General features: G+C 39.8%; 1 pseudogene; it reads left to right on the top strand.

The window, feature by feature from the left end:
- LOC145578097 (putative disease resistance protein At1g50180) overlaps positions 1-24,236 on the top strand; it is a 30,213-nt pseudogene extending 5,977 nt beyond the window's left edge.
- Positions 24,237-25,904: the final 1,668 nt, after the last annotated feature.

Raw genomic sequence — 25,904 nt, 5'->3', positions numbered from 1 at the left:
TTTATAATATATGATATTATTTATTGCTGTATATAGACTAGTATGGCCCATAGATTCTAAATACGATATGCGCATCGTTTTGTATTTTTGTAATCTAAATGCGGTATGCATACCGTTAAGTATTTTTGTAATTTATTTTGTTTTGTTTAAGTAGTAGATAGAATAGAATAATATTACAGGTTGCAGTTGATCCAAGAAGCCAATGGAGTGGAGGCCCAAAGGAATAAGATGAAGATTCAAGTGGGAGCATTTTCTGCTTTATTAGTTTTCTTAGGATTAAGGGGCCATACTATGTCATGTTTATCTATGCATTAGTAGATTATGCATGTTACATTTTATTGATGCTTGTGATGATGCTCTAGAGTTCACTATATTAATCACAAACATAATGAATCTAGGTCCTGGTAATATTGAGGTTGCTTTTCCAATTAAAAACCCGATAAACCTTTGATATTTATGATGAGTCATGCCAAAGCTGGGTGTCATATTATATCTTGGGAAAGTTGGGGTAAATCAAGTTTTACAATTTTAATTGGTTATACTCAACAGGGTTACCTAAAGAGTTTAGAACCTTGAAGCTAAGGGTAATAATTAAACATGTGATGATTAATTATTCAACCAAGAATTACAAAGAGTTGTAATCAGTAAAGAGTTTACTCACCTTGAAAATGTAATGGTTGATGGTAGGGCCAAAGTCCGGTCAATTATTGCGCAAATAAAGGGTCTTGGAATCACTTAATTCAAATTGGGATCATTTAATTGAATAAAGTGCTTTAAAGTTACCAAATTTAAACCGTTTATGGTACTTTAAATTTAATAAACATAATTATTGAACTTTGCCTCGTTTTAATTTTGTTTGTAGATGAATAACCTTTACGACAACACTATTTTGCCTAACAAATTGAAATTAAGGCTGAATCTCATAAACTTCAGGGAATGGGAAAACGAGCTGAGAAATGTTCTCAAAAGTCAAAAGCTTGAAGCTCGTTTGTATATACCCATTGAGAGCAGATATACTGTTGGTTTTACTCCTGAAAGGCATGCGAAAGATGTTTCGGATGCAGAGAAAATCAGGAATCTCATTTTAGAATCTATTCCAACTTGTTGGAATGGAAGGTTCAGGCACTATGAGTTGACCAATCTGCATGAATGTCTTCGTGCCATATGTCGAGGTGGCATTGGAAGGCTAGGAAGTGGAGGCTTCAACGACTATAATGTAAGAGATGTCGTTAATTCGATACCTCAGATTTACTACTCCTGGACTGACAGTGTAAGGTTTGAGACTTACAACATCCATTGTAAGATTATGGCTAAGAAACTCATGCCTGGTTAGTCAGTTAGGACCCATGTCAATGAACTGATTGGATTATTCAACCAGATTGATGCCCTAGGGAGGCCATTCGATGATGACTCTGCACATGGTATTATCCTGTTCTCGCTCCATGATGGATTTGATCTAGTCAAGCTTATTCATGATGATGAAGGCTCGACAGTGACACTAGTCAACCTTTTGATCAACCACTCAGAGGAGTACTTGAAGAAGGAGGGAAGCTAGTGCTTCTATTGCGGTAGGTGGTCTTGCCACATACTTGGGTGTCCCCATTATACACCAGTGAGAACGGAAGGTAAAGAGTTACCTAAGGTTTTTGTTGTAGAAATTAATCTTACTTCTTCTTCAACTTGGGTATTCGATACCAGTTGTGGTGCTCACATTGTTAATAACATGCAGGGCTTAGAAGGGAGTAAGAAGTTAGCAAAAGGGGAAGTCACACTTCGAGTAGGAAATGGAGAAAAATTTGCTGCACTTGCTATTGGAAACTATCATTTAAGACTTCCGTCTGGTCTAATTTTGGTTCTTAATGTTGGGGTTTGGTGAGTCCGACTCACCGCGGAAACAAACCCAAAACCAAGACCGCACTCGCAATAAATAAAACCATAAACATAATTAATCACAAGATTAAGATAAGCTAATTACCCTTGACGCGTGCTTCGCTCCAAATGAGCTCTTACTTGAAAGCTTCAAGTCCCGCTCGCACGGAGACCTCCAACGAAGTCCACCCGCACCAACAAAACCGACTAGGTCCAATGTCTTGGAGTTAGCAAGACCCGACCAACAAAACCCGAGTAATAATATTGAGTTCAAAGGTTTTCACTAATTGTGATGCCTTTTCCAACTCTTACTCAAGCATCTTTCCTAATGCCCATACTTGGGTATTTATAGGAAATGATGGGAGTATCATTTACTCTCCCATCAATGTGGGATAGTATGATTTTTCCATTTTATTTTAAAGCTAAAATAAAATCAATAATCAAGCTAGTAATAAATCAACAAGTGGCAAGCTCATGTGAGTGGTTAGGTGAGGACCATTTGGAGAAGGGGGGGACCAAACTTGCTCCCCACTCCCTCTCCCATAACCGGCCACCTCACTCCCCACACACTCAAGGACCACAAGCCACATGGCACCCACCCTTGGGCACCAAGGCAGCCAAGGTGGGCTGCCATGTGCTGTTGTCCGTGGCAGCCACGCCCAGCAAGCCAAGCACTTGCATGCGGGCTGCTGCTGCTGCTGGCCAGCACACCCAGCATGCTTGTGCGGGCTGCTGCTGCTGGCCTTGTGCCTTGGCCAGCGCTGCTAGGCAGCAAGCAATGGCCTAGCCATGCTGCTGCTAGCTGTTGCGGGCTGGCGCGCCTAGCGTGCTAGCTCCAGCAGCTTGTTGCGGCATGGCTTGCTAGCCATTGCGCGCACAAGGCTGCGCCTAGCATGCTAGCACGCACTAGGCAGCGCCTAGCCTTGCGATGCTAGCATGAGTGCGCTAGCACGCACCAGCCAGCCTAGGCTCGGCTTGGTGCGCATGCTAGCCACCATGCTAGGCCATACGCCCTTAGCACTCGGTTTGCTAGGGCATTCCGATGCTAGGGGTATTTTGGTCTTTTGTTGATTTATTACTATTTCTCGTCTCGTCTTTCACTATTTTTCGACTCGACTTCCGACGCTCGGTTTCGACGCTCTAAGCTCGAATTTCCGACGTCTAAATAAATATTACTCGGTCGACTCATTAATTCCTTCCGAATTAATTCGTCGTTTCGGTTTGTTGAATGCTTGGGTGTGACCCGAAGGGTTCAGTCAAGATTAAGCTGTAATATTAATTATCCATTAATATTACTGATCGGAAGCGGCCTCCACCCAGGCATTCCGATCACTTGACCTTACTGAATATATTAGCTTTCTAATAATTCTGAACCCGCTAACGGAATAGTACACTTGTTCGAAGGACACCATTCCTTTCAATCTCCCACTTGTCCTTCCGGACAAGTGCTCATTTTGTGTACAGCCCTTTCCTATGTCGCTTAATGTCTCTTCATGAACTATAAGGTAAGATTTATTTTGTCATCCTTATTACGTCCAGAAGTGTTTCCCGATTCCGAGTCCGACTGTCAATAAACAGATGATTTCTAAAATCCATCCGAGCACGGCCATGCATTTTACAGTCTCGCTCTACGAGAGGCCTTGAATACAACAAAGACATCTTCCCTATTTTACTAGGGGGACATTCCCAGTCTTGTAATGTAGCTCCTCTTACTGAGAGGACCTAGCCGCCCGAGTGTTGCCGTTATAATCCCCTATTACGGCAGACGTTTGACAACATCAAAGCGAACTAGTACTCAAACAAGAGAACTCACAGTACTCATGGTCGAGGAAATAGGTTCCGATAGCCATAATGAGAAGTATACTTATGACAAATTTTTAATTTCTTAAAGTATTCTCATAGGTCGATCCAGTATGGTTCTAAACCAATACCTGTGCAAATGATTTATGACAATCATGTCCTCGTAGCACATGAAACGGTGCTATAAATCAGACTACACACTAATCTCAATTGGTCATTAATCGTCCATCGTTTAAATGACCTTGATTAGGGATAATTTTCGATTATAATATTCAATGTTCACTTAATAGGTGTTTCCTTACCAAGACTGGTCTTGATACCCTATTTTGAATATTCTCAGAATCGAATGGACTCATTATTTAATCCTAAACCACAATTAAATAGCATAACGGAGTAATAAAATGTTGCATGAAATTTTATATTACTCCAAAACATGAATGGTTTTCCTTAGTGTCTTACATTAACTTTTCTCAAAATTAACTAAAACACTAAACAAGGAAATCAAAGCCAGTCTCCTACATGCTTGATTCCCATTGCCTCAACGTGCTTGTTGTGCTTCACTTGAGGCAAAGGTTTAGTAAGTGGATCGGCTACATTGTCATCCGTTCCAACTTTGCAAATTCTGATTTCACCCTCTGATTTCCATTCTCGAATCATGTGAAATCGCCGCTTGACATGTTTGACCTTCTGATGTTCTCTAGGCTCTCTGGCCTGAGCAGTAGCTCCATTGTTGTCACAATAGAGGGCTATTGGACCCTTTATAGAGGGTACAACATCAAGTTCGCCAACGAACTTACGAATCCGAACAGCCTCCTTAGCTGCTTCAGCAGCTGCCAAGTATTCGGCTTCAGTTGTAGAATCTGCAGTTGTACTCTGCTTTGCGCTCTTCCAACTAAACGCCCCTCCATTTAGACATAACACATATCCAGATTGCGATTTCAAATCGTCTCTGTCTGTCTGGAAGCTTGCGTCGGTATAACCTTCCACAACCAAATCCTTTGTACCACCATACACCAGGAATTTATCCTTGTTCCTTTTCAGGTACTTTAGGATATTTTTGGCCGCAGTCCAATGCGCCTCTCCTGGGTCTGATTGGTAACGACTCGTAGCACTCAAGGCATATGACACATCTGGCCTAGTACATATCATGGCATACATGATAGATCCAATAAGCGAAGCATATGGAATCTGATTCATTCTTACCCGCTCATCAGGTGTCTGTGGACACTGCTTCTTGCTTAGGGTTATGCCATGTGACTTTGGCAGGTGACCTCTTTTGGCCTCCTCCATGCCAAATCGAGCAAGTACCTTATCAATATAAGTACTTTGACTCAATCCAATCATCCTTTTCGATCTATCCCTATAGATCTTGATGCCTAGTATGTACTGAGCCTCTCCCAAGTCTTTCATTGAGAAGCACTTTCCAAGCCAGGCCTTTACAGACTCTAACAACGGAATGCTGTTTCCAATGAGCAATATGTCATCGACATATAAGACTAGGAAGGTGATGTCACTCCCACTGACCTTCTTGTAAACACAAGATTCATCTGGATTCTTGATAAAACCAAACTTACTGATGGCTTCATCGAAACGCAGATTCCAACTTCTGCTTGCTTGCTTTAATCCATAAATGGACTTCTTAAGCTTACAAACCTTCCCAGCATTGTTTTGGTCGACAAAACCTTCAGGCTGTGTCATATACACAGTTTCTTCCAAATAACCATTAAGGAAGGCGGTTTTGACGTCCATCTGCCATATTTCATAGTCGTAATATGCAGCAATCGCTAGGAGGATCCGAACGGATTTAAGCATTGCAACTGGTGAAAAGGTTTCATCGTAATCAATACCATGAACTTGTCTGTAACCTTTTGCCACCAATCTAGCTTTGTAAATGAATACATTTCCATCTTTGTCGGTTTTCAACTTGAAAATCCACTTACATCCGATCGGTGTATAACCTTCGGGTAAGTCAACCAAGTCCCAGACTTGATTATCAAACATGGAATCCATTTCAGATCTCATGGCCTCTTGCCATTTAGCAGAGTCGGTGCTTGCCATCGCTTGCTTGTAGGTTGCCGGTTCATCTCCATCCATAATCAGGATGTCCTGATTCTCGGTTAATACTAAACCAAGATATCTATCAGGTTGAGATCTCGGCCTCAGAGACCTACGTAGGGTAATGGATTGAGCAATTGCATTGTCGGTTCGACTTTGCACATTTTGATCATTTTGACCTGCGTCAACAGATGCTGTTTGAGCACTCTGACTGTCATTATGATTTTGTTGCTCATCCTTACGAACTTCGTCGAGTTCGATTTTCCTCCCACTTGTCATTTTGGAAAGGTGCTCCTTCTCCAAAAAGACACCATCGTGAGCAACAAACACTTTGTTCTCCGATTTGTTGTAGAAGTAATACCCTTTGGTTTCTTTTGGGTAGCCCACAAAGTAAACCTTGTCAGATTTGGGATGAAGTTTGTCAGAGATCAATTTCTTGACATATGCTTCGCATCCCCATATCTTTAGAAAAGATAACCTAGGAGGTTTCTTCGTCCATAATTCATATGGAGTCTTTTCTACAGCTTTTGATGGAGCACGGTTCAGTGTTAGTGCCGCAGTTAGAAGTGCGTGTCCCCAGAAAGAGATAGGAAGATCACTAAGACCCATTGTTGATCGTACCATGTCTAACAAGGTCCGATTTCTCCTTTCGGATACTCCGTTCCATTGTGGAGTTCCTGGAGGTGTCAATTCTGAAAGTATACCCTTTTCTTTCAGATGGTCATCGAATTCTTGGCTCAAGTATTCACCACCTCGATCTGATCGAAGGGCTTTGATTTTCTTGCCAAGCTGATTTTCAACTTCACTCTGAAATTCTTTGAACTTTTCAAATGATTCAGATTTGTGCGACATGAGGTAGACATAGCCATATCTACTATAGTCGTCTGTGAAAGTGATGAAATATCGATGTCCATTTCTTGTGGTTGAGCTCATTGGTCCACATACATCGGTATGTATAAGACCCAATAAGTCACTTGCCCTTTCTCCCAACTTGGAGAATGGCTGTTTAATCATCTTGCCTAATAGACATCCTTCGCAATTTTCAAACGATTCTAAATCGAAAGAGTCAAGAACACCTTCTTGTAGAAGTTTCTTGATGCGTTTGATGTTAATGTGGCCAAGACGACAATGCCACAAGTAAGTCTGATTTGACTCCATGGTCTTAGCTCTTTTGGTATCATTATTCACATTATAAACTTGTTTGTCTAAAGAAAGCACATAAAGACCATTTTCAGAATGTGCAATACCATATAAAACATTATCGAGATAAAATGAACATTCTTCGTTCTTTACTCGAAATTCAAAACCTTTGGCGTACAACGCCGAAATTGAAATAATGTTTTTGGTAATGTTAGGAACATAATAAACATTATCGAGTTCCAAAACTAGCCCAGTGGGAAAAGACAAACTGAGAGTTCCTACGGATACGGCACCAATTCTGGCTCCATTGCCGACCCGGAGTTCAATCTCTCCCTTCTCTAGCCTTCTAGCGTTCCTTAGTCCCTGAGAATTGGAACAAAGGTGTGAGCCACATCCGGTATCTAATACCCATGATGTTAAGCTAGTGAAGTTAAAGTCTATAACGAATATACCTGATTCAGAAGTAACGGTTCCGTTCTTCTTATCTTCCTTGAACTTGAGGCAATCTCTCTTCCAATGTCCCTTCTTCTTACAGTAGAAACATTCGGAATCAGATTTAGAAGACGCTACCCTCTTATCCTTGGTAGCTTTAGACTTAGGCGGAAAAGTTTTCTTCTTACCTTTCCCCTTAAAGCCTTTCTTCTTCTTGCCCGAAAATTTGAACGGCTTGCCCTTTTTAATCATGAGCATATCATGCTTTCCCTCATCCTTGAGCGTTTGCTCAGCTTGCTTCAACATACCATGAAGCTCGGTGAGGGTTTTCTCCATGCTGTGCATATTATAGTTCATCTTGAACTGATCATAGCCTTTGTGCAGCGAGTGGAGAATGATGTCAATTGCCATCTCGGTTGAATACCCCGCATCAAGCCTTCCCATGTTTTCAAACAATCCAATCATTTTGAGTACATGTGGGCTGACTGGCTCTCCTTTCTTGAGCTTGCTCTCAAGGATCTGCCTGTGGGTTTCAAACCTTTCAGTTCGGGCCTGCTCTTGGAACATATTCTGCAATTCAGAAATGATCTCAAAAGCCGTCTCCTTTTCAAAGAAAGTCTTTTGAAGTTCAGGAGACATTGTGGCCAACATGATACATTTGACATCTCGATTGGCACTTTGCCATCGATTTAGGGCAGCTTGAGTCACCTCCTCATTGGGAGTCTCGGGCATTTCCTCATCAAGGACATATTCCTTTTGCTCTTGCATGAGAACAATTCGCAAATTCCTTTGCCAATCAAGAAAATTTGGCCCACTCAGTTTCTCCTTGTCGAGAATTGAGCGTAACGAGAATTGGTTGTTTGAGTTATTTGAAGACATGATTCTACAATTGAAAGAATTTAAAATGAAAAACCATTCATTATACTTAAATAAGATTGAAATCATGCATTTTAATCAAACTTATTTAAAACGTCTTATTCACACATTAAAGATTGTCCCCAATTTTGGTGAGAATAAGTCGATTCCAAGATCCAAAGAAACAAAGAGTAGTTAAGCATGCTTTGGCTTGTCTTAACACTCAATCTCCTAAGGTAAGCAACGCTTTGCTAATGGCTCCAAGCCACTCTTGGTTGAATAAATCGTCGCATCCAATGCTCTCTAAACAATTTATTCACTTTGCCACGACATGTTAGGACTCCATCACTCATATCGTTGAGTATAACCAAAACCACTTGCATACCTAGTATGCCTTACGTTCCTTGGAGAAGTAGTGATGCCTCGCTTTGGCGTAGCCCATCACTACCCTCGTTCGGTTGGTAAGTGTGTTTTGGAATGGCAAGTTTTACTCAATTTTAAGGGACCTAGGGTTTCTATGTTGGTTGATTTAAGTGAACTTAATTAATCATCTCAACATTCGAAATCCTAACCATGCATCTAACATATAATTCAAATATATAAACATAAATATATATCGAAAACATAAATAGAGATGCATTTGGCAACTAGCATGACCCCTTGAGATCTTCAAGTCTTCAAAAGGTCTTCTTTTGCAACTTCATGGCTTCGTCTTCTAAGAACTCCGTCTTCAAGACTTGACCAAATAATATAATTGCTAGTTACTACGATTAGGACTAATCTAAATATTAAGGTACAAAAATACTCAACGGTTCGCAAACCGTATTTAGATTTACAAAAATACATCACGGATCACAGTCCGTATTTTCTATCCTAATCGGGCCCCACTAGTTGCCATTTCATAAAACCTGTGAGAGAGTTTTACATACCATTCATCCATTCACTATCTGTGAATGGCCCATGCATTTTACAACGATCAAACAAGTAACAATGCATAAAACCGCGCGGGAACTAGTAATTAATCTAGGTGGTTAATTCAATTAACTCGCCTAATTAAACTAGTCAAAGTTGTTTTAACCGGTTATGGTAATAACTAAGAGACGCTCCCACTAAATTCCGCATCCAATCTTAACTAATCCAATTAATTAAGTCGGTGAACCCAAATATTTGTCAAAATTAATTTTGCAAATGTCGCTCAAAAACCCGAGGCCTAGCCTCCAAAATTTTAATTAAATAAACAAAATAATTAAAATAATTAAAACGACAATCTAAGCAAAATTACGTATTCCATAATGTCTAAGTGCCTAGCACTAAGACTTGGAACCCAAAATTGCCCTTATTTACATATTAAGCAATGCTAAAATTAACTTTAAAATAGCATCGCCTTAATAACCCGGGGTTATTGTGCCAATTATGGGATCGTACGTACCGTACAACAAGCTCGTAACATACCCATTCGCACCCCCGCAACACCAAGCATGCCCATGGGCTGCTTGTGCTCGCACACGCCACGCCCAGCCAAGCCAAGCGTAGCAGCACGCACAGCGCGCACAGCACTATGCTGCTGCTGCGCCATGCTGCTGCTTGTTGCTGGCTGGTGCGGTAAGTGGCTGGCAGCGAGCAGCAGCCCACACCCTTCCTCGCACACACAGTCGCACAGCACCACGCACCTAAGCACGAAGCACCCAGCAGCCTCGGCAGCCACATATGGGTTGCGTGAGTAGCCCAGCTGGCCGAGAGCTAGCTCGGGGCTCTTAGGCCTCGTGTTGCGTGCTAATGCTTCGAAAATTATCGAATTTTATGTGTGACATTATAAATCAATTCTAAATTAATTTTAGAATCAATTTTGAGGAAAATTGAAAAATAACAAGTCCAACTTAAATAATTCATCCAAAGCAACTAACCAAATTTATTACCAAGAATCATTCTTTAATAAAATTGGTTTAACTTGGTGTAACAAAATAAATTAGGGCATTTCTCACTATTAATTTAATCACTTTAAATTAATCTTGAGATTTTGACAAAATAAAAGGGAGTTGGAAAAATGAACATAAGTTCAATAAAGACTCCAACTTTAATACTTGTGACTTCATGAAAAATTATATCTTCCAATATGAAGATAAACCAATTTCTATCACAAGTTTTAAACTTTATGATTCCAATCAACTAAAAAATGATTAAATCAACAAAGTTTAACCAAAATTCATGGAATTTAGTAACTCAAAGTTTCAATCACTTATCATAAGTAAAGATTGAATCTTTAATACTTGGAAGCATCAAAGAACAACTATTTCACACTCAATGCAATTAATTTGCAATTATGTGAAAAATAAAACCAAACTTTCAAGCACCAATTACTACCAAGTAATCATGCTTAAAGTGGTCTAAAAATTGCATATAAAATAAGGAAAGAACCATTTACATAACCACCATAAATATGCAATCAATTTTCAAGGTTAGAAAGACTTAAAATTTTTCGTCAAAACGAAAAATCCCTCGAAAAATGCATTTCTGGTCGTTTTCTGGCTAAAAACCGAGCCCTAAAAGGGTAAAACCATTTCCAGAACACCTTTTCCACCCAAAATTCACTATTTTTGGGTCGAAATCTGGGTTCGGGGCTGAAGATAGCTCTAAAACGAGGTAAAATTTGAAAAACGAGTTACTAATATAATTAGCAACTTAAAACCAGAAAAAATAAGCCATAATAACACCTTGAAAATATTATGATTTTAAAATAAACGAGCGAGGCTCCGATACCGCTGTTGGGGTTTGGTGAGTCCGACTCACCGCGGAAACAAACCCAAAACCAAGACCGCACTCGCAATAAATAAAACCATAAACATAATTAATCACAAGATTAAGATAAGCTAATTACCCTTGACGCGTGCTTCGCTCCAAATGAGCTCTTACTTGAAAGCTTCAAGTCCCGCTCGCACGGAGACCTCCAACGAAGTCCACCCGCACCAACAAAACCGACTAGGTCCAATGTCTTGGAGTTAGCAAGACCCGACCAACAAAACCCGAGTAATAATATTGAGTTCAAAGGTTTTCACTAATTGTGATGCCTTTTCCAACTCTTACTCAAGCATCTTTCCCAATGCCCATACTTGGGTATTTATAGGAAATGATGGGAGTATCATTTACTCTCCCATCAATGTGGGATAGTATGATTTTTCCATTTTATTTTAAAGCTAAAATAAAATCAATAATCAAGCTAGTAATAAATCAACAAGTGGCAAGCTCATGTGAGTGGTTAGGTGAGGACCATTTGGAGAAGGGGGGGACCAAACTTGCTCCTCACTCCCTCTCCCATAACCGGCCACCTCACTCCCCACACACTCAAGGACCACAAGCCACATGGCACCCACCCTTGGGCACCAAGGCAGCCAAGGTGGGCTGCCATGTGCTGTTGTCCGTGGCAGCCACGCCCAGCAAGCCCAGCAAGCCCAGCACTTGCATGCGGGCTGCTGCTGCTGCTGGCCAGCACGCCCAGCATGCTTGTGCGGGCTGCTGCTGCTGGCCTTGTGCCTTGGCCAGCGCTGCTAGGCAGCAAGCAATGGCCTAGCCATGCTGCTGCTAGCTGTTGCGGGTTGGCGCGCCTAGCGTGCTAGCTCCAGCAGCTTGTTGCGGTATGGCTTGCTAGCCATTGCGCGCACAAGGCTGCGCCTAGCATGCTAGCACGCACTAGGCAGCGCCTAGCCTTGCGATGCTAGCATGAGTGCGCTAGCACGCACCAGCCAGCCTAGGCTCGGCTTGGTGCGCATGCTAGCCACCATGCTAGGCCATACGCCCTTAGCACTCGGTTTGCTAGGGCATTCCGATGCTAGGGGTATTTTGGTCTTTTGTTGATTTATTACTATTTCTCGTCTCGTCTTTCACTATTTTTCGACTCGACTTCCGACGCTCGGTTTCGACGCTCTAAGCTCGAATTTCCGACGTCTAAATAAATATTACTCGGTCGACTCATTAATTCCTTCCGAATTAATTCGTCGTTTCGGTTTGTTGAATGCTTGGGTGTGACCCGAAGGGTTCAGTCAAGATTAAGCTGTAACATTAATTATCCATTAATATTACTGATCGGAAGCGGCCTCCACCCAGGCATTCCGATCACTTGACCTTACTGAATATATTAGCTTTCTAATAATTCTGAACCCGCTAACGGAATAGTACACTTGTTCGAAGGACACCATTCCTTTCACTTAATAACTGTTATTATGTCCCAATAATTACCAAGAACATTATTTCAGTTCCTATTTTAGATACTGAAGGTTTTTCTTTTGAAATAAGAGACAAGTGTTGTTTTATTTCTAAAGGAAATATGTTATATTATTCACTACAACATAAACGAGCAAAAGCAATGGTCAAATGCAACGGTTAAAACTAGTACAACGGTCTGATGCAATGGTGATAGTTAATGTAACGGGTCAAAGCAACGGATAAAGCTAATGCAACGTATTTGTAGGCTATTACAACGGTCCTAACATAATCGTTGCATCAGCCTATCAAATGCAACGGAATTTTAGGCTACTGCAACGGTCCAAAAATGACCATTGCACTAGGTGTTAAAATGTGAAAATTCAAAAATGCGCCTTGTTTCCCGCTCCCATCATTTTTCGAAAATTTGAAATCGTAAATCGGCGGGACATCATTATTTTTGAAATAAATTCTTACCATGTACATAACTACATACTCTTAATGTTTATCCTTTACTCTCTTTCTCTCTCTATATCTATCTTGTCTCTCACTCTCTCTCTCTTCAAGTTCCAAACTTCCAACATCAAGCTTAAATACTTTCCATTATCATCTTCTTTGTAAGTTTTTGTTATGTGAATTTTATTTCTTTAAATTTTTCATATATGAAGTATTAATTAATGTGTGTAGTACAATTTTACTTAATTTTTGTTTATAATTAGCTATTACAAATCAATGATTATTTAGCTAACGCCTTGTTGTATTGAATAATTTTATAGTTAATTTATGTTGGTCAGATATATAGTTCTTTTCAAGTCCTTATTATTTCATTAAATTATTCTACTTCTATTAATTATGTTTTTAGATTATTTTTCTCTTGGGGATTTTATTTAATTTGCTCATCTAGTTTTTAGATTATTATTTATAGGTGTTTCTAAATTTAAATGTTATTTTTGGGTTTTTGATTCTATTTAATATGTAGTATTACCATATCATTGTATTATGACAAATATGTATTATTACTTTTTCTAACAAATTCATCTAATAAGAATTTAAACTAACTTTTTTTTTAATGTAGAGTGATGTGATTAAATGATATATATTATTCTCTAATGTAATTTAGTTGTTTGTTTTATATATATAGGTACATGGTGATATGATGATGAACAACATGATGTATATCGAGGAGGAAGAATGGTGATGGGATTATTGTGACAATATTATTATTATTATTATTATTATTTTATGGAATTGTTTGCAAAGTCAAATATCAATGTAAAATTACTTAATGTATATATATATATATATATAAATATTTCTAGAGGAAAAATAAAGTGGTTGTTATATAATTTTGTTTACATTATTTGTTCTTTGTAGTTTTATTAACTTTTTTATTTACTACGAGCATTAAATAATAATAATAATAATAATAAAAATAATAATAATAATAATAACAATAATAATAATAATAATGATAATAATAATAATAATAATAATAATAATAATAATAATAATAATGCAACGATTCTATAGAAAGTAATGAGTGTTGCACTAGAACTAAAAGACCATTGCATTAGGTATGTTGCAACGGTCTGTAGGATTTCTAAAGAACTGTTGCATTAGGTTTTATCAACCGTTGCTTTAAGCCCTGATGCAACGGTCCATGGTTGATGGTATAAGACCGTTGCGTCAGGTAAAATGAACCGTTGCATTAAACCTAATGCAATGGCCGCAAATGCTACGGTCCTTTAACCGTTGCAATAGGTCTATAACAACGGTTTTTTGCCCTATTGTAACGGTTTTTAGGGGTTGCATTCGCTCGTTTATGTAGTAGTTTTATGCTAACGCCAAATTGATTACTGGTTTGTATGTCTTAGATTATACAACTCATGTTTACAACATTGATCAGAAAAGGCGTAAAACATATGAATCAAACCAAACCTATTTATGGCATTGTAGGTTAGGTCATATAAATCAATCGCGCATCCAGAAATTACATAAGGATGGACTCCTAACTTCATTTGATTATGAATCATTTGAGAACTGCGAGTCATGCCTGTTAGGTAAAATGACTAAATCGACTTTTACTGGAAAAGGTGAAAGAGCTAGTGACCTTTTGGGCCTCATACATACAGATGTTTGTGGACAAATGAGTTCAAAAGCTAGAGGTGGTTATAACTACTTCATTACCTTCACTGATGATTTGAGTAGGTATGGTTATATCTATTTAATGAAACACAAGTCGGAATCCTTTGAAAAGTTCAAGGAATTCCAAAATGAGGTACAAAACCAACTTAGGAGAACAATTAAGGCATTACGATCTGATCGTGGTGGTGAATATTTAACCCAAGAATTTGATGAACATCTGATCAATTGTGGAATACTTTCACAGTTAACCCCTTCAGGAACACCACAGTTAAATGGTGTGTCAGAAAGGAGGAATAGGACCTTACTAGATATGGTTCGATCCATGATGAGCTTTACTAATCTTCACATATCATTCTGGGGATATGCATTAGAAGCAGCTGCGAACATACTAAACAGAAACCCGTCTAAAGTAGTTGAGAAGACACCATATGAGTTATGGATTGGAAAAGTTCCAAAGTTGTCTTATCTCAAGGTTTGGGGTTGTGAGGTCTATGTAAAACGTTTACAAAGCGACAAACTCGGCCCTAAATCAGAAAAATGTTTCTTTGTGGGTTATCCCAAAGAAACAAAAGGGTATAACTTCTACAATCGCGAAGATAACAAAGTGTTTGTTGCTCGTGATGGTGTCTTTCTAGAAAAGGAATTCCTCTCTAGAAAGCCAAGTGGGAGTAAAGTAGTTCTTGAAGAAATTCGAGATGAGCAACAAATGGATGTGGATAACATCACATCAGAGGCGAGGGCGCATAATCATGCGTCGGAGCAAGCTAATTCGACTAGCGAGACTCCTATCGTCCCACTTGAATCTAATTCTTGCGAAAATCTTCAAAGAGTTGAAGAGAACATTTCTATTGTTGCTCCTACCCTCCGTAGGTCTGCCAGAATCAGAAACAAATAATTTGTTGAAGTTCTGTTAACTGAGGATTCTAAAATCTTCTTATTGGAGAATAAGGAACCTACAACCTACAAGCAAGCTTTGGCGAGCCCCAACTCAAATGAATGGCTTAAGGCCATGAAATCCGAAATGGATTCGATGTCTGAAAATGCTGTGTGGACCCTGGTGGACTTGCCTAATGGGGTAAAACCTATTGGTTGCAAGTGGGTTTACAAGATTAAAACAGACAAGGATGAAAATGCCTATATCTATAAAGCAAGACTGGTTGCGAAAGGGTACAGACAGATTCATGGTATTGACTATGATGAAACCTTTTCCCCAGTAGCAATGCTTAAGTCCATTTGGATTCTTTTAGCGATTGCTGCATTTTTCGATTACGGAGTTTGGCAGATGGATGTCAAAACTGCCTTCTTGAATGGGTTCTTGATGGAGGAAGTGTATATGACACAACCTGAGGGTTTTGATGATCCAGAAAATCCTGGAAAGGTATGCAAACTTCAGAAATCCATTTATGGATTGAAGCAAGCATCAAGGAGTTAGAACCTTCGTTTTGATGAAGCGATCAAACAGTTTGGTTTTTTGAAAAGCGAAGAGGAACCTTGTGTATACAAGAAGTCCAGTGGGAGCAGCATAGTTTTCTTAGTCTTGTATGTAGATGACATACTACTCATGGGGAACGACATATCAATGCTTGAGTCAGTCAAGGAGTGGTTGAAGAGTTGTTTCTCCATGAAAGACTTGGGTGACGCCGAGTACATCTTGGGAATCAAGATCCATCGGGACAGGTCTCGAAGGATGATTGGACTGAGCCAAGAAACTTATATTGATAAGATTCTTGATAGGTTCGAGATGGAAAACTCCAAGAGAGGATTTCTCCCCATGTCCCATGGCATTACGCTTAGTAAATCTGAATGTCCGGTTATGCCAGACGAGATGAGACGTATGGCTATTATACCTTATGCTTCGGCAGTAGGGTCGATAATGTATGCCATGATTTGTACAAGGCCGAATGTTTCATATGCTTTAAGCATGTGTAGCAGATTTTGGGTAAATCCAGGTGAAGCACACTGGACAGCTGCCAAGAACATCCTTAAGTACTTGAGAACGACTAAAGGAATGTTTCTAGTATATGGCGGCGAAGATGAGTTGGTTGTCAAAGGTTATACGGATGCGAGTTTCCAAACAGACAGAGATGATTTTAAATCCCAGTCTGGATACATCTTCTGTCTGAATGGAGGAGCAGTGAGCTGGAAGAGTTCGAAGCAAAGCACTGTCGCAGACTCTACAACAGAATCAGAGTATTTAGCTACTGTTGAAGCAGCTAAGGAAGCAGTTTGGATTAAGAAATTCTTTATTGAGATGGACATTGTACCAAGTTCTCAAAAAGGGATTGAGTTGTATTGTGACAACAATGGCACCATTGCTCAATCAAAGGAGCCTAGGTCACACTTCAAATCCAAACATGTTGAGAGGAAGTATCATCTCATTCGAGAAATCGTTGGCAGAGGAGATGTCAAGATGTGCAAAGTTCATACGGATGAGAATATCGCTGATCCACTTACTAAACCCCTTCCATTACCTAAGCATGAGAAACATGCTAATGCAACTGGATTGAGGCTAATGATATAATTTAAGTTGTATTTGTTTTTGAGAAAAACTTATTACATATGCAATACATTCATTGGCAGAACTATGTTTAATCAGAAATTCATCATTTCTCTTATTTAATTATGGTTTTATGATATTAAATAAAATGTCCAAAATAATTATGGATTGATGAGCTCATCAGGTTGATGACCTGGTGAATGAAACCCCACAGGTGAACAAAATCCATACATTATTCAAGTTTCTAGTTCGAAATCATTAAATTGGACATAAATGATTTCAATAAATGGACTAGCATGTAAGATTGATTGGATAGCGCAGTTTCATGGGCTATAGGAGCGTAGTGAAGCTCGTTCAATCACATGGATATGCATGAATGATGCATGATCGAACTATAGACCTACTTTGAAGATCAAGTATAGAGATTCCGGATATATTAGTGGATTCCTTTGACATGAGTGGAACATTGATTCCATTCATTGATTGATGTAACTGTGTACACTCAAACGTCTTCCCGTAACTGGAGATTATAAAGGGTGTTTCCTAGTTACTTCATGATTTGAGTGGGAGCCTTGGTTGCCATAAAATTGGATTAAGTCTACCTAATTAATTAGGAATGTGTCTTGGCCCCTTGAAGAGGGAGAATTCAGAAAATGCATGGCCGTGCTCACATGGATTACATAGTAATCATTTGTTTTGTAATTCTAACCCAGTTTTCAAGAAAAGATTTGTAGATTAATATGATCACGACATGAGATGCAATCATATTATCAAATCGACACACATTGACTTAAGGAATTTGAATATTGCGCACTTGTCTCAGACAAGTGGGAGATTGAAGGAGTTATGCCTTCGATAAGTGCAATTACTAGATATATCAAGGATCACTATTATGGAGATAATAAATTCGTTCTTTTAGGTCGTCATTATCTGTTGCTAGACTATGATCAATGATCTTTGGGCTAGTCAAATAGTCCAAAGCCTGCTAGAATGGATCCTATGAGGTCACACACAAGGGTATTGGGTTAAGCAAGTTAGAGGCCCATTTATGGGCCTCATGAGCAAGTAACTAATCATGAATTGGATTGGGCTAGCATAGTTAGATGGGAGTTAGGTTTTGGGCTTTGTCATGGACTCTTATTTAGAGATGAGATCTATAAATAAGATCCATGCCTAGGGTGATCTCTAAATAAGAGTCCATGACTAGGGTTGTATGACATAACAATTGACATACAATTAACAGTTGATTGTGAATCAAGGAAACCAAATCCCAAAACCCTCTCACTCTCTCTCTAACCCACGGCTCTCTCTCTCCTTCCCCTTGGACTCACGGCCGGCCACCCCTAGTGGCGCGTGTGGTGGTTTGTGGTTGGTTCGTTGCTCGTTCTTCTCCTTAGAAGGTCAATTGAAGGGTTCAATTGCAACTAACTAGCATTAGTGGAGGTCTTAATCCGTGCCTGTGGACCAAGTAGAGGAATCACATTTGAGGTTCTTTGTCTCCCTTATTCTTGTTCGATCACACGTGGAATCATGCTACAAAGGTATTAATTCTAATTCTTTATGTGTTATGCATGATCTTGGGATTAGGTGCTATATGAATATGATTTATGTTTTCCGCAATCGTACCTATAAACTCCTACATATACCACTACCTAGGAGTACTTGTTAGGGGAATGTATCCATAAGGTAAAAAACACTTCTTAAACTTATAAATGGGGGCAAATATGTAATTAAACACTTTTATGTATACGTAAGAAGAAAAAAGGCTTTTTAAACTTATAAATAGGGGTAAGTATGTAAATAAATATTTTAAGGGGTATAAATGTCCTCACATTATTCATCAGAGCTCTCTCATACTTTTTAAAAGGTTTGGAGTTATTGAAAGTTGTAATTAAAAATTTTTTCCAAATAAATTTTTAATTTAATTTGTATATATGAAAATATTGGTATTTTATTGAAAATAAAATTCTAAACCAACAATTTTATCCTACAAATCTATCCAAATTTTATTAAAAATAAAATTCTAAATTAACCTTTTCATCCTACAATATCTATTTAAATTTATCCAACTCTTTATCCTAATAAAAAAATTCATCTTTTTATATTATACAAAAATACATTCAAATAGATCCTACGTGTCATATTAATATTACTTGTGTCCTCTGTGGCCGACTCTTGGTGAAAACACTTGGCGAAAAGTTGAAACGCCAAGTATTGTTATCATCCAGGTCGAATCATCGGGTTCGGGTTAGGATTGTTAGGTCTACTGATAACCTTCACGTGCTAGTAGCAGCAACAGTTAACGCGACATCAATCGGCCACCAGCAATCGAGGTTGGTTTTGGTGATTTGAGTTGGTTTTGAACGGTGAAGGTAATTTTAAGGATGTGTGGGGTTGTTTTCAGGTGAGTTGGAGAGTCTTTCGAGGTGTGAGAGTTGTTTTCTTAGATGTTCGTGCGCTCAAATGGCCAGAAAAGGAGGTGGGACTTCATAGGCGATGGTCGGAAAAGAGGTAGCTAGTTGTTGGTGGTTGGGATGACAGTTGGTGGAGGAGGGAGTAAAGAGGAGGGATTTGAGTTTGTTTTCTAAGCTATTATTTTGGCACGTGAGACGATGAGCTATTAATATTAGTAGTAAAATTAGAAGGAAAAAAAAGTTTTTGTTATTTAATTTTACTTTATTAAATTTTTTTTCTTGAGAGAAATGAAGAGTTTAAAAGGAAGAGGAAGGAGTGACAATTCCCTTCAAAACAAAAAAAGGAAGGAGTGACAATTGAAATGCACCCATAAATAGTATTTGCATTGTATGTAAATAAACAATAAATACATATAGGGATGGTAGTGATGGAGGGAGGTGATGGAGGGACGTTTGGCGAGTGATGTGGCAGGGATGGGTTAAAATGTGTACCCACCATGGGTGATGGGGCAAGTATGTTAGAGTAGACCCGCCCCATACCCACCTTATACTCGCCCCATATTTCCCTTAGAAGAGTTTAGAATTTATAAAACTTGATACCCCCTAAGGCCCAATAAGCTCAAACAAACAGTAAGAGTCCCAAAATTTTAAACCTAATTTGATATAATTGTCATTAATGTGATACAATACATCATCATGGCAGCTTAGGACGATTTTGGGTCGGGTATGGATATTCAAGTGGGTGGTGGGGCGGGTATGGATCCTATCTTGTACCCGATGGGGCAAGTATGGATGTGGATATTGTACCTATCACGGGTGGTGGGTCGAGGATGGGTATGAGATTTTAAGGAGGGAATGGGTATGGAGGTATCATTATCCACATTCGACCCACTCCATTGCCAATTCTAAATACATTTAGTGAATTAATAATGAGGTTAATGTTAAATAAAAAAAATAAATAAATGTAGAAAGAAAATAGGGACACATGTCATTTGTGGTTCATGTTAATATATAGTTCGGATTGCAGGCTACAACTCGCCTTTATGAAGCCGGAATCAGCCTTACGGCGGTGAATTCGTTCCCATGCCTTGTACACACAGCCCGTCACTAATAAATATAGGTATAGATATAGATTAAATTATATTTTTAGTTAATTAATTAATCATTAAAATTTAAATTGTAATGTTATAATTGTTTAGGGTAAAAATATACCCTAACACATGCGCTAATCCTATAGTAACACATAGCCCAATCAGAAGGCGACACGTGTCCCTATAGGAAGATGACGCATGTAAGCCCTAAAAAGAGCACTTGAAAATAGAGTTAAGGGCCTCCTTACATCAGGAGGCCCAAATCCCGAGAAAGCCGCAAAACGACGCCTTTATCAGGACACGTGTCCAAACCTGATTGCGCCGCCAATCAGAGCACGTCATACTAGGGTAATAATCCTAAAGGGGCACAATTCCCCACCTCTATAAATACCCCCAATAAATGAGATGGGTGGATTATGACAACATTTAATAGAGCATTAAAACAACTCCAACTTCTCAATACTTTCTCTCTCTACCCTTTTTGTTTTCCGGTTACTAACTTGACCGTCAGAGGCGAATATTCCGGTAATGGGATATTCGTTATTTTGTAGGTGTTCGGGCCGTCTACCCAAAGAGCGCGACCAGTGTCCTAGGGAAAATCACAAAAATACCCGAAACATTTGGCACCGTTTGTGAGGATACTCGTCCGTTATGGCATTAGGTGGTCAGACACCAAACACCGATCCTGGTCCTGGTTAGGATGGACACGTAGAGACCTTGATCGCAATGATCAATTCTAGTGATCCTCTGACCGGCTCATTCCATGAGGCCGAGGATCCTCCGGTGACTGCTGGTTCTCTCAAGCTCGCCTTGAGCAAGCTCCGAAGAGATCTTGAGAGCAAGATGCTTTCTTCTTCTAGGCTGCCGCCCAAGAGAGGAGGAGAGGGCACTCAGAACTCAGAAGAAAGCTCAAAGAAAGGCGACCAATGCTAAGGATGCCGGGAACACCCCTTTCCGCTAACACGAATATTCACCGAGGGTGCCTCGGACGAACCTATCCAAGCTCCTCAAGAAAACGCAATCGGCTTGGGGGCAGACCAAGTAGCCTCATAAAGAGGCAGCTGAGCCTTCTCGACGTTGGAAGGATGCAAGGGAGTACATTCGGCATAAGCAGTGTAAACGAATAGCCTATTCGGACACGGCCTCCATTCTAACTATGCTGGATGATTTCTAAAACAACACCCTCTCCAAACATACCAGCTCGGCCAGGACTAGCAAAAGTCAAGCTCACCGTACTCCAACTCCAATACCTGTTGTTCAACCGTTTCAATATCAAGTGCCCTAAAATTTCAATGTAATTCTGCCGCCTAATCCCCTTGTCTTCGGACAGTGGGCATTATGGCCAGCCGTTCGACCAGGCTGCTTACCTGGCCGGACCGGCCGCACAACATCAGCCCATTGATTGGAAAATGCGTCTATTAAATCTTGGTGACAAGCCACCTGAGTTTTCTCAAGAAATTCTCAACTCTCCTTAACCAGTGAAGGTGAAGAGTGTAATTGTGGGTGCCTATGATGGTACGGGCAACTCAGAAGAGCATGTCACCTCGTACAGGAACTTAATGTATCTTCAAAGTGTGGATAATCCCACATTGTGTCCATGCTTCCCGACCACCCTTAAGGGTGTGGCGCAGGATTGGTTTGATAGCCTTCCGGCCGGGTGCATCAACTGTTTCACTACTCTCAGTTTGCTATTTGTGGGAAACGTTTCCTACAACATACCTCCTTGGAAGACCAGTCTTAACTTGGTAACAATCGTCCAAGGAAAGAACGAAGGGTTGCGTTCGTACGTTCAGAGATTTAATCAAGAAAAAGCCCAAATTCATAATCTGTCGGATGAAATGGCCTACTCGGAATTTCTCCAGGGATTAAGGCATAATGGTTTCAAGTTTGACCTAGTCAGGAAAAAGGTTCAAACGTACACATGCGTGTTGCGGGAGGTCAAAGCCTACATCGAAGCATCCAATTTCTGTTCCCTCACCAAATCGGAAGTACTGGCCAAGGGGGCTGAGAAGAAGCAATCTTCTCAGCAAGACTCGGCTGGTAAGAAAAAAGAAGGAAGCAACAAAAGGAAAGAAGTCTAGGTGGCCAACTGCCAGTAGACAAAATTAAAGAAAGCCAAGACGTACAAACCACAGTATGAATTCAACAAGGACTGTTACTCAATCTTGATGGAGATAAAAGACAAATTTGAGTTCAAGAAGCCCCAGCCGCTAGGAGGCTCAGCCTAGTACCGTAACAAAAACAAGTACTTTCATTACCACAAGGATGTACGGCATGACACGAATGACTGCAACAATTTAAAAAGGTTGCTGGATAAACCTGCCGAGAAGGGCATGCTCAACTCATATATTATGAAGTCTAAGTTCACCTATACTCGGACAGACAACAAATCCGACAAGAAGAATGATAAAGAAAAAGATGATGGAAACAACACTAATTCAGGGTTTGTGGCCATAATATCAAGCGGCTTTGCTGCAGGAGGCCCGACCATGAAAGGAATTAAGCAAGACGCTTGGAAGCTAGGGAAAGTGATGCACACTGAAGGAGTGAAGGATGAGCCCTTCCCTGAAGTGACGGTTTGTGAATCAGACTAAGGCGAGTTAAAGCCCCTCACAATGACCCTATGGTATTCATCTTAAAGGTTGCCAACCTGAAGGTCGGCCGAGTGCTGGTAGATATTGGCAGCTCGTCCGACGTAATCAGTCTAAGATGTTTGAAAAACTTGAAGTTTCCAGAAGATGCCCTCCAAGATATTTCCCATCCGCTTATAGGATTTGGTGGGAATATCACTCACCCGGTCGGACGAATTGACTTTCCTGTCTGAGTCGGGAAGAAGGGAGAGGGAAATAACATGGTCGTCCGCTTCCTGATAGCCAAATAGCATACGGGCTACAACGTTATCCTCGGACGCCCAACTTTAACAGGGGCAAAGGTAATAAGGGCTTGTTCCCATACGTTTATTTTCAGTTCATTTCAGCTCTAATCAGTTCAGTTCAGTTCAGTTCAGTTTATATCTAATGATATTGCTAATGATATACAGCCAAATTTCATTCTTTTAAACTCTTATTACAACAACGACAATAATAATAATAATAATAATAATAACAAAATTGTATTAATTAGAATAATAAAGAGAGTGGTATACAGTTGGGGGGGTTGGCTCTGTTTAATTTCGTTCCAGCTTTTTCTTTTTTCTTTTTTTTCTTTTTTTTAATTGTGATAATTTTTTACAAAGTGTTTTGTGTTCTTTTGTCATAATAATATTTTATTTTTTAATTAAATAGTATATGTTTTTAAATTTTTTTGGGGTTTCATGTTTTTAATATATTTTCCATAAATATTTTAATTATATAGTATTTTTTTCTTAAATATTTTAATATGTATATTTTTATATACACATATGTATAATAATAAATAATCAAAGATCACTAATCCGTAGTTAAAAATCACTAATTAATAAGTTCAGTTCAGTTCATTTCACTTCAGTTTAGTTCAGCTGAGTTCAGTCAATGAGAACATGCCTTAATTGTCTCCCACTTGATGCTGATGAAGTTTGAGCGGACAGATGGAAAGATTGGTACTATTCGTGGTAACCAAAAAATGGCTAAGGAATGTAACCAGCTGGCTATGAAGCCAACAATGCGCGGACATGGCCAAGCGTCCAAGCGGAATTTCGAAGAAGGGACTCTCCAAGCATACCAGGTCGACCAGAAGCGTAATTCGATCAAAACGGAGCATGCATAGCAGCTAATGGCCATCAGCCGGCCAGAAGAGTTAAGGCCATCAGCCGGCCAGAAGAGTTAAGGCCACAGCCGGCCAGCGATCAAAGGGACACAATGCTCAATCCTGACCAGCCAGATCGAACGGTCAAAGTGAACATTATGGCTATGGGTCTGCTTGGAGATGACTTAGTAAAGTTGTTGAGAGAGTTCAAGGATGTATTTGCATTTGCGGTTCATGAGATGCCGGGCATAGATCCAGATCTAGCCGTCCACAAGTTGGTGATGAATTCGACTATGAACCCTGTCTGGCAGAAGAAGATGAACCACGGAGAGGAAAGGAATCAAGCAGCCGTAATAGAAGTGAAAAAGCTGTTGGACACCGGTTTCATTCGGCAATGTTACTACCTTGATTAGGTAACAAATGTAGTCCTTGTGAAAAAGTCGAATGGAACATGGAGAATGTGCGTAGATTACACTGACCTCAATAAGGCAGGTCCCAAGGATAGCTTCCCCTTGCCTAAAATCGACCGGCTGGTTGATTCAATGGCTAGACATGCTCTTATGAGCTTTATGGACGCATACTCCAGATTCCACCAAATCCCTCTATGGGAAGAAGATCAAGAAAAAATAGAATTTGTGACCGAGTAGGGGCTATATTGCTACAAAGTTATGTCGTTCGGCTTGAAGAACGCCCTTGCTACTTTTCAGAGACTTGTGAACACTGTTTTTAGAGATCTGATCAGCCGAAATATGGAAGCTTACATTGATGATATAATCGTTAAATCGAAGAAGTCGGCCGACCATCTGAGTGATCTCTAAGAAACATTTACCGAACTCAGGCGACATAAGATAATGATAAATCCTGAAAAGATCGATCAGCGTGGAATTGAGGCCAATCCTGAAAAGATCCAGGCGGTCTTAGACATGAAATCGCCAAGAACTATCAAAGAGGTTCAAAGATTGACCGACTGTTTAGTTGCGTTCGGCCGATTTCTGTCAAGGTCAGGGGATAAGTGCTGATATTTCTTTCAGAAAATCAAGAAAAAAAGTCATGTTCTAGTGGACAGAGGAGGTCGAGGAAGCCTTTGTACAATTGAAAAACCATCTACATACACTTCCTCGGCTCGTTAGTCCGCTCAAGGATGAAAAGTTGTATATGTACCTTGCCATTTCAGATCATTCTTTAAGTGTCTTCCTCCTTGCTGAGAGGCACGACCATCAGATCCCCATGTATTTCATTAGCCATGTCTTACACAATGCCAAGCTGAGATATCCACCCATTGAGAAATTTGGGCTGGCATTCTTCATGGCTTCGAAAAAGCTAAGGCCATATGCTTATTCAATTGTGGTCTACACGGACCAACAATTGAAGAAGCCGTTCACAACATTGGAGGCCAGTGGCCAAATGCTTAAATGGGCCTTAGAATTGAGAGGTTTTGATATCACGTTCGAACCTAGGAAAGAATCAAGGGGCAAGCCTTCGTTAATTTTTTGGCTGCAATGCCACGTTCGGATTTGCAGCCGGCATGGGATTAAATTTGGAAAGTTTTATTGGATGGAAGTACAACAACGACCGGATGTGGTGCTTGTTGGGTTTCGATGAGTCCAACTCACCGCGGAAGAAAACCCGAGCCAAGACCACACTCACAATTAATATAATCACAAGACATAATTAGCTTAAACAACAAAA

The sequence above is a fragment of the Chenopodium album genome, chromosome 14 (genome assembly GCF_948465745.1).
Source record: "Chenopodium album chromosome 14, dcCheAlbu1.1, whole genome shotgun sequence".
NCBI classification, from domain to species: domain Eukaryota; kingdom Viridiplantae; phylum Streptophyta; class Magnoliopsida; order Caryophyllales; family Amaranthaceae; genus Chenopodium; species Chenopodium album.
The sequence above is the reverse complement of the archived record's forward strand: the minus strand, read 5'-3'. Positions and strand labels throughout refer to the sequence as shown.